Source organism: Pan paniscus, chromosome X (assembly GCF_029289425.2).
Source record: "Pan paniscus chromosome X, NHGRI_mPanPan1-v2.0_pri, whole genome shotgun sequence".
Taxonomy (NCBI): domain Eukaryota; kingdom Metazoa; phylum Chordata; class Mammalia; order Primates; family Hominidae; genus Pan; species Pan paniscus.
The window spans coordinates 54,510,440-54,519,781 of NC_073272.2; the positions used below are offsets into that span (position 1 = coordinate 54,510,440).

At 44.0% G+C, this 9,342-nt stretch overlaps 1 protein-coding gene across 6 annotated transcripts in view; it reads left to right on the forward strand.

Annotated features, from left to right (window-relative positions):
- Nucleotides 1-9,342, forward strand: part of KANTR (KANTR integral membrane protein) — a 35,957-nt gene that overhangs the window by 20,027 nt on the left and 6,588 nt on the right. For 2 of the 6 annotated variants that reach the window (XR_008955210.2, XR_008622795.2), the window contains one exon: nucleotides 1,702-9,338. The exons of 3 other annotated variants lie outside the window; for them this stretch is intronic. The gene's annotated coding sequence lies outside the window, so the exon portion shown is untranslated. Of the gene's footprint in view, nucleotides 1-1,701; nucleotides 9,339-9,342 lie in introns of those variants that run through there. One more of the 6 variants, XR_008622794.3, reaches the window with a different exon arrangement.

Here is a 9,342-nt window from a genome sequence, read left to right on the forward strand (position 1 = left end):
CCTGAGCTCAAGCAATCCACCTGCCTCGGCCTCCCAAGGTGTTGGGATTATAGGCGTGAGCCACCGCACCAGGTTAAAAAATTTTTTTCCTTAAAAAATAGAGACAGGGTCTGGCTATGTTGCCCAGGCTGGTCTCAAACTCCTCGGCTCAAGCAGTCTGCCCGCCTCGGCCTCCCAGAGTGCTCGGAATTATAGGCCTGAGCCACCGTGCTTGGCCTCCCTGATTGTTCTTGATCCTTGTGGCTGTGCATTGGTGTCTGCACATCTGAAGACGTGAAAACTCATTCTAGTCTTTGCAGACTGCCTTTGTCTGGGAAAGCCCCTCACCAGTCAGCCTGTCCAGAGATTCTAGACTGGCCATCTGGCATGTTCTGTGGGCAGGCTTGCTGCTGGAGTCCTCAGGCAGGCTGGTCTGGTGTCTGGGTCAGCAGGTAGGTGGACCCGATGTTTGGGTCCATGGGGTTTGGCCTGGAGCCTGGATCCAAACAGATGGGCCTGTTGATTGGGTATGTGAAGGTGGGCCTGGAGCCTGGGTCCACAAGAGCACAGCTGGTTCCTGGATCTGCGGGAGCCAACTTCATGGCTGGGTCTACAGGGGCTGACATGGTGCTGAGGTGGACCTGAAGCCTAAATCTGCATGTCAAGCCTGGGTTCTGGGTCCATGGGGGCTGGCCTGGATCCTGGGTCTGCAAGGGTGGTCCTGGAGCCTCAGTCCACAGGAGTTGGTTTGGCACCAAAGCTTACTAGGGTGGGCCTGAACCCTGGGTCAGCTAGAGCCTTTGGCCATGAGGACCAGCCTGGAGCCTGGGAACTGTGTGGTGCTGGGGCCGGTGTGGAGCCTGGATTCTCTAGGCCCAGCCCAGTACTGGGATCTACTGGGATGGGCCTGGACCCTGGGTCTGTTGGAGCATGGGGCTGCAGGGACCAGCCTGAAGGGTGGGGCCACAGAGATCAGCCCACCACTGGGCAGGCCTAGAGTCTGTGTCTGTGTGTGCCAGCCTGGTACTTGAATCTAGAAGTGCTCTCCTGGTGTCGGGGCAGGCCTGCGGCCTAGGGCTGTGTAGGTCAACCTGGTTCTGGGCTGGGCTGGAACCTAAGGTGGGCCTGGAGCCTGGGACCACATGGCCTGGCCTGGCACTGGGTGGGCCTGGAGCCTGTGTCCACAAGGTCTTGCTGGATGCTGGGTCTGCAGGTGCTGGCCTAATGACTAGTGCTGTGGAGGCTGGCCTGGTGCTGGGGTGGGCCTGAAACCTGGGGCCGGGGGGGCCAGCCCCATGCTGGGGATGGTCTGGGACCCATGGCCACCTGGGCTGGCCTGGCCCTGGAACAAGCCTGGTACCTGAGTCTGTGGGGGCTAGCCTGGCACTGGGGTGGGTCTGGAGACTGAGACTGCCAGGCAGGCCTAGAGTGCGAGGCAGTGGAATCTGGTCTGGTGCTGGGGCAGGCCTGGAGGCTCGGTCTGCAGGTACCAGCCTAGAGGCTTGGGCTGTGGGTGCCTGCCCAGTGCTGGGTTTGACTGGGGCAGGCCTAGTGTTGGAGTCCAAGGGAAAGCCCAGTGCTTACTTCCTTTCTCTTCCCTGAAAAAAGTATCTCTTTTCCCACTGCACTGCCTGGGGTTGGGGGAGGGGTGGCATGGATAGTGTGTAACTTTTTTTCCTGCCCTCTTCAATGTATCTTTTCTTATTTCCGTGCTACACCCAGGTGCTGTCAACTCTCACCTGGTTTCCTTAGCTCTGGTGAAGTATTTTCGTGTATGGATTGTTTTTCAAATTGATGTTTCTGTTGGGGAATGAGCACTGGAAAGTCCTGCTCTGCCATCTTGCTGCCATCTGGACTCCCAAGGTTTGTTGTTGGTCTGTTTTTGTTTTTGTTGCTGTCATAGTTCTTTTTCTTGTTGCTGTTTGTTTGTTCAGTGACTTTTCTGAACTCATTTTGTGGATTTGGTCTCCCCCTGCATTATGTGGCCTCTGAGTTCCTGCTAGCAGCCTTTTTTCTTTTCAGTTCTTGTTTTTCTTTTTAAGCCTGGATTCCTAGGGGTCACACCTGGTGAATAAATATAATTTGGTGGTCAGCCAGTGATTGGTCAGAATGTATCCTTAAATGCCTTGCCTGTACATCTTCCAACCCTTGCCAAGAGGATCTGCGTAAGAAAGCATTGCCTTCAAAGTCCAGCCAGTGTATGAGACAGCCTTCGCTTTCACTTTGTACTTGCACAGGGCCTCGCAGTCAGCCAGAAGTGAGTGGCTTGGATCCTCTCCTATCCCAGCTCTTTCCTTGGCGTGCATATAGCCTTGAGTATATGCACAGCCCTTTAGATCCCTAGGAATATGTCAGAGCTTTTCAAAGTTTCCTATGGTTGTCTCATTCTCTAGGATTTCCTGTAAAATTCTCTGAGTGGTCAGATTTCTCTGTTGTCTGGAATTTGGTCACCTTTTGGATCCTGTACCACGGAGCTAGGGAGGGTTGGGGAGGGAGGATGGGGATCACCACAAGTGAAATGTCGTAGACCTCACTGTCTTGCCAAGATTCAGTAGTTTCTTTGGATGATGATTTTCACTTCATTCTGTGGCTTTGGTTAATTGCCAGAGTTCTAAAATGGTTGATTTGAGTTGGTTTGACCATCTTTTCATTGTTTTAGAGGGAAAGTGAGTTCATCAAAGTCCTCGCTCTGCCATTCCATCTATCTACTATTACTCCTGTCTTTGAAAAAAACTTTAAATCCTCTTCATCTCACATGCCTTTGCAGTTATGACTTCATTTCTCAATTCCCCTAACAGCAAAACTCTTCAAAGAGTTTTCCTTCCTCACGTTCTCTACTCTTCTCCTATATGCTGTTCATATAACATATATTAGATATATGATAAAAGAATAGGCTGGGCGCGGCGGCTCACACCTGTAATCCCAGCACTTTGGGAGGCTGAGGTGGGTGAATCACTTGAGATCAGGAGTTGAAGACCAGCCTGGCCAACATGGTGAAATCCCGTCTCTACTAAAAATATAAAAATTAGCTGGGTGTGACGGCATGTGCCTGTAATCCCAGCTACTTGGAAGTCTGAGGTAGGAGAATCGCTTGAACCCAAGAGGAGGAAGTTGCAGGGAGCCAAGGTCACGCCACTGCACTCCAGCTTGGGGGACAGAGCGAGATTCCATCTCAAAAAACAAAAAAAAAAAAACAGAATATATACATTATATACACAAGTTATAAGTATAATAATATGAAAACCCAAGAACTCACAACCCCACCCAAGAACATTAATGATATCATCTACCTGTGTGTCATTTTCTATCCCATTCCTCACCCTCCCCACCACTCCACTCCTGAAATTCCTGCTCTGCTAAGTCTTGTGCTTAACATTCACTTGCCCTTTTTGATATATGGGATTTTTTTTCATATTTGTGGGGATGCTTAACCAATACATTGTTTATTTGACTCAGTTGTGAGCCTTGTAAAAATAGTATCATACTGTGTGTGTGTGTGTGTGTATTTGTTTTGTTTTTTTTTTTTTGAGACGGAGTTTCACTTGTCGCCCAGGCTGTAGTGCAGTGCAATGGTGTGATCTCGGCTCACTGTAACCTCCGCCTCCTGGGTTTAAGTGATTCTTCTGCCTCAGCCTCCCGAGTAGCTGGGATTACAGGTGTGCACCACCACACCCAGCTAATTTTGTATTTTTAGTAGAGTTGGGGTTTCACCGTGTTGGCCAGGCTGGTCTTGAACTCCTGACCTCAGGTGATCCACCTGCTTCGGCCTCCCAAAGTGCTGGGATTACAGGCGTGAGCCACCATGCCCAGCCCTGTGTGGTCTTCTGAGACTTAACTTTTTTCGTTCAATATTATGTTTCTAAGATTCACCTATGTTGTTACATGCAGCTAGAGTTTGTTTACAATATTCCCTTGGGTGACCATAAGACAAATTATCCATTCATCCGTTGTTGGACATTTGGGTCATTTCCAGCTTTTTGCTCTTATGGACAGTGCTACCATGAGCATTCTTAGGTGTATCTCCTGGGACACATGCACACCCATTTTTCTAAGGTATATAGACCTAGGAATGTGATTGTTGATTAATAGGTCATCCAAAAGTTCGGCTTGACAGGATTATGCCACACTGGTGGTAACCAATTTACACTACTTTCAGAAATGTATAAGAGATCCCGTTGATCCACATCCTCATACACTTGATATTGTCCTCCTTCTTATTTTTTGTTATTACACTGAGTGTAAAATGGTATTTCACTGGGGACATATTAGCATTTTCTTAGTCATTAATGTGATCAAGCATCTTTTCATGGTCCTTAGCCACATGTTTCCTCTTCTGTGAAAGGACTGTTAATATCTTTAGCCCATTAAAATTTTTCTGGGTACAATGGCTCATGCCTGTAATCTCAGCACTTAGGGAGGCCAAGGCAGGCAGATCACTTGAGCCCAGGAGTTCAAGACCAGACTGGGCAACATGACGAAACCACATCTCTACAAAAAATACAAAAATTACCTGGGTGTGGTGGTGCATGCCTGTGGCCCCAGCTACTTGGGAGGCTGAGGTGGGAGGATGGCTTGAGCCTGGGAGGCGGTGGCTACAGTGAGCTGAGATCACACTACTACATTTGAGCCTAGGTGGCAGAACTAGACTCTGTCTCAAAAAAAAAAAAAAAAAAAAAATCTTTTTTTTTTAGATGGGTTCTCACTACGTTGCCGAGACTGGTCGTGAACTCCTGTGCTCAAAGGATCCTCCTACCTCCATTTCCCAAGTAGCTAGAATTATAGATGTGCATCACCATGCCTGGCTAAATCATTTTTTATTGATTTGTAGGTGTCCTTTATGTGGATCCTCATCATTGGTCAGTTGTATGTGTTGAATAGCTTCTGTAATTTTGAAGCTTTTTTAATGGTGTCTTTGCATGAGTAGAAATTCTTATTTTTCTTTCTTTTTTTTTTTTTGAGACAGGGTCTCACTCTTTCACCCAGGCTGGAGTGCAGTGGTGGGATCACAGCTCACTGCAGCCTTGACCTCCCTGGGCTCAGGTGATCCTCCCACCTCAGCTTCCTGAGTAGCTGGGACTACAGGCGTGTGCCATGCCTGTAAATTAGCCATACCTGGCTAATTGTTATTTTTTATTTTTTGTAGAGACAAGGTCTCCCTGTTGCCCAGGCTAGTCTTATTTTTGAGTTGAACAAATCCATCTTTTCTGTATTATAGCCAGCAATTTTTTGTCTTGTCTTCTCTAACCTATAGTTATAAACATTTTCTTTATTTTCTTCCAATAAAAGTTTTAAAAGTTTACCTTTCACATTTAAGTCCAAATGGAATTGGTTTTTGTGTGGTATAAGGTAGGGAGCTGGTTTCATTATTTTCCATATGGATAACATAATAATCTGAGAAACCACCTCTGGCTGGAGCATCAACGTTCCATATCCATATAGATCTGTTTCTGGCCTCTCTTTGCTGTTGGTTAGCTTTTTGTCCCTGAACCAGTACTACACTGCCTTAATTACCTTGCCTTCATAATAAATCTTGATATTTGATAAAGCAAAATCTTCCCATCTTATTTTTCTTCAGAAGTATCATGTATTTTTAGCCCTTTGTTATTTCATTTATTTATTTAGAGATAGGTTCTTGCTCTGTCACCCAGGCTGGAGTGCAGTGGTGTGATCTTGGCTCATAGCAGCCTTGACCTTCTGGGCTCAAGCGGTCCTCCCACCTCAGCCTCCTGGGTAGCTGAGACTACCATCATGCCATCATGCCCAGCTAATTTTTGTATTTTTTGTAGAGACAGGGTTCCCCCCATGTTAACCAGGCTGTTCTCGAATGCCTGCGCTCAAGCAATCCACCCAACTTGGCCTCCCAAAGTGCTGAGATGACAGGCATGAGCTACCTTGACCAGCCCCCCTTTGTTATTTTATTATATTAATTTAGTTATTTGAGACAGGGTCTTGCTGTGTCACGCAGGCTGGAGTGCAGTGGTACAGTAAGTTCACTGCAGCCTCAACCTCCAGGGCTCAAGCAGTTCTCCCACCTCAGCCTTTCAAGTAGCTGGGACTACAGGGGCATGCCACCACACCCAGCTAATTTTGGTATTTTTTTGTAGAGACAGGGTTTCGCCATGTTCCCCCAGCTGGTCTCGAACTCTTGGCCTCAAGTGATCCTCCTGCCTTGGCCTCCCAAAGTGCTGGGATTACAGGTGGGGGTTACCACGCTCGGCCCCCCTTTGTGTTTTTTTAAACACATTTCAGAATCAGCTTGTCATGTTCTATAAAAATGTTGGAATTGCAGTGAATCTGTAGATCATTTTGAAGAGAATTGATGTTTATGGTGTTGAGTCTCCCTCCCTAAGAGCCTGACATAGCTCTCTATTGTAAATAAATTATTGAATGTCTTCTGGCAGAGCTTTATGTTTTTCTGCATAAGGTCTACATATCTTGTGTTCGATTTATTTATTGGTACTTTATGGGTTTTCTGCTATTATAAGTGGGATCTTTTATTGTATTTTTTATCTCTTTTGCAGGTATATAGAAATGAAGTTGGCTTTTGTATATTAGTATTATAACCATTTGCCTTATTACACTTTTTATTATTTATTTTATTTATTTATTATTTATTTATTTTTGAGTTCGCATCTCGCTCAGTTGCCCAGGCTGGAGTGCAGTGGCGTGATCTCGGCTCACTGCAACCTCCGCCTCCCAGGTTCAAGCAATTCTCCTACTCAGCCTTCCCAGTAGCTGGGATTACAAGCGTGTGCCACCACGCTCAGCTAATTTTTTGTATTTTTAGTAGAGATGGGGTTTCACCATGTTGGCCAGGCTGATCTCGAGCTCCTGACCTCAAATGATCCACCCGCTTCAGCCTCCCAAGGTGTTGGTTTTTTTTGTTTGTTTTTGTTTTTTGAGATGGAGTCTCGCTCTGTCTCCTAGTCTGGAGTGCAGTGGCGCCATCTCGGCTCACTGCCACCCCCACCTCCCAGGTTCAAGCAATTCTCCTGCCTCAGCCTCCTGAGTAGTTGGGATTACAGGCTCCCACCACCATGCCCAGGTAGTTTTTGTATTTTTAGTAAAGACGGGGTTTCACCATGTTGGCCAGGCTGGTCTCTCGAACTCCTGACCTCAGGTGATCTGCCTGCCTCGGCCTCCCATAGTGCTGGGATTATAGGAGTGAGCCACCACGCCCGGCCCTAAACTTATTTTTAAATAGGTTTTTATTCTGGAATAGTTTTAGATTTACAGAAAAGTTAGTTAAGAGATAGTACAGAGAGTTTCTGTATATTCCTCACTGTAGTACATTTATCAAAAATAAGAAAGCAACATTGCTATATTACTACTACCTAAACATCAGACTTTACATGGCTTTATCAGTTTTTTTCACTGGTGTCCTTTTTTTGTTCCAGGATCCAATTCAAAATATCGCATTTCATTCAGTTGTCGTGTCTCCATAGTGTCCTCTGGTCTATGACAGTTTCTCAGTCTGTTCTTGTTTTTTGTTTGTTTGTTTGTTTGTTTTTGGGTTTTTTTTCCCAGAAGTCCATTAAGCTGAGAATGTCCTTGTTTTTTATGACCTAACAGTTTTAAGGAATACTGTTGAATGTTCCTCAGTTTGTATTTGTCTGAAGTTTTGCTTATATTTAGACTGGAGTTGTTTTTGGAAAGAACACCAGAGTTTAAATGCCTTTCTTATCAGATCATATCAGAGGTACCTGGTATCCATTGGCATCCCTGGTTTTGTGAACCTTCATCCCTTGGTTAAGGTGATGTTTGCCAGGTTTTCCCCCTGGCAAGTTGCTGCCTTTCCCTTTTCATAGTCTGTTCTTTGGAAGACTCTAGCCCACCCTCAAGTAGGTGGGAAGAATTGAGCTATAGTTCCTGGAAGGAGGGGGTGTATCTCTGTATATCATTTGAAATTCTTCTGTAAAGATTTGTCTCTTATCCCTTATTTATTTATTCAGTCACTTATATCAGTATGAACTCATGCATTTTTATTTAATAATTTGAGTTATAAATCTAATACTGTGTTCTTTGTTTTGTTGGTCAAATCAGTCCAGTTTTGGCCACTGGGGACTCTTGCCAGTTGGCTCCTGTGTCCCTTTCACATACTCCCATCCTTTGGTTTTGAGCACTGCTTTACTTGCCAGCACTAGGAAATGCTCCAGACTCGTCTTGTATTTTCCTCTCTTAGTCCTGGAATCAGCCATTTCTCCAAGGAACCCTGGTTCCTTTTAAGGTGTCTGTATATTCTTTTATGTTTTCTATGGTGACAACCATATCAGCTATAAATAATGACAGTTTTGTCTTTTCCTTTCCAATCTTTATGCCTTTATTTTTCTTGTCGTACTGAGATGACCAGGACATCTAGTACAATGATGACAGCATGCATCTGTGTCTTGTTGTGTATTTTAGAGGAAACACCACTAATTTTTCCCTATTAAGAATGATACTGTATTTGCTATAGGTTTCCTACAGGTTTTATCAGGTTAAGCAAGTTCCATCCTATTACTCTATACTAAGAGGCTTTTATTTTTTTAATAATGAAAGGGTGTTGAATTTTTACCAAATGCCTTTTCTGTTTCTTATGATAATTATATGTTTTTTCTCCAATAATCTGATATGTGGTAAATGACATTTATAGATTTTCCTCATGTTAGACCATCTTTGCATTTCTTGTATAAACACAACTTGGTCATGGTCTTTCATTTTTTATACAGTGCTGGACTCAGGTTGGTGAACAAAAGTTTGGAATTTTGCAACTGTGTCCATGAATAAAATTGGTCTTTTCCTTTCTCAGGCTGTTCTTATTGGCTTTTGGCATTAAGGTTCTGCTGGTATAGAATGACTCAGAGTGTTCCCTCTTTTATAATATTCTGGAAGATGCTGTATAACTTTGGAATGATTGGTTTGGTAGAACTTCTGCAAAACCATCTTGGTCTAGTGTTTTCCTTTTTAATATTGAATTAGTATTAAACTTATAAATTAAAATATTTTCAAAATTGTAAATAAGAAGGTTGAAATTTGCTTCCATGTTTATTTTATAAGCTTTATGCTTGAAATGGCTACACACAAATCCTGAGCAAGACTTTTTTTTTTTTCTGAGCAAGACTTTTTAATGATGCGTTCTTCAAATTCTTAACAGTCGCCATCCATAAATGTCTTTCTTTGTACAAGTAGGTGATAAAATATTTAAAGCCAATTTTTAAATGTTTCAAAGATATTTAACAATTGGAATTATATCTAACAGCTTTTCTTTTTGTTTCACTGACAAGTATATTGTTAAAACTTCTCATGATGATGTGAGTAGATTTCAAATCCAGTTGAACGCTTTCATATTAACAATTTCAAAATAATGATGAAGCTCTTATTTGC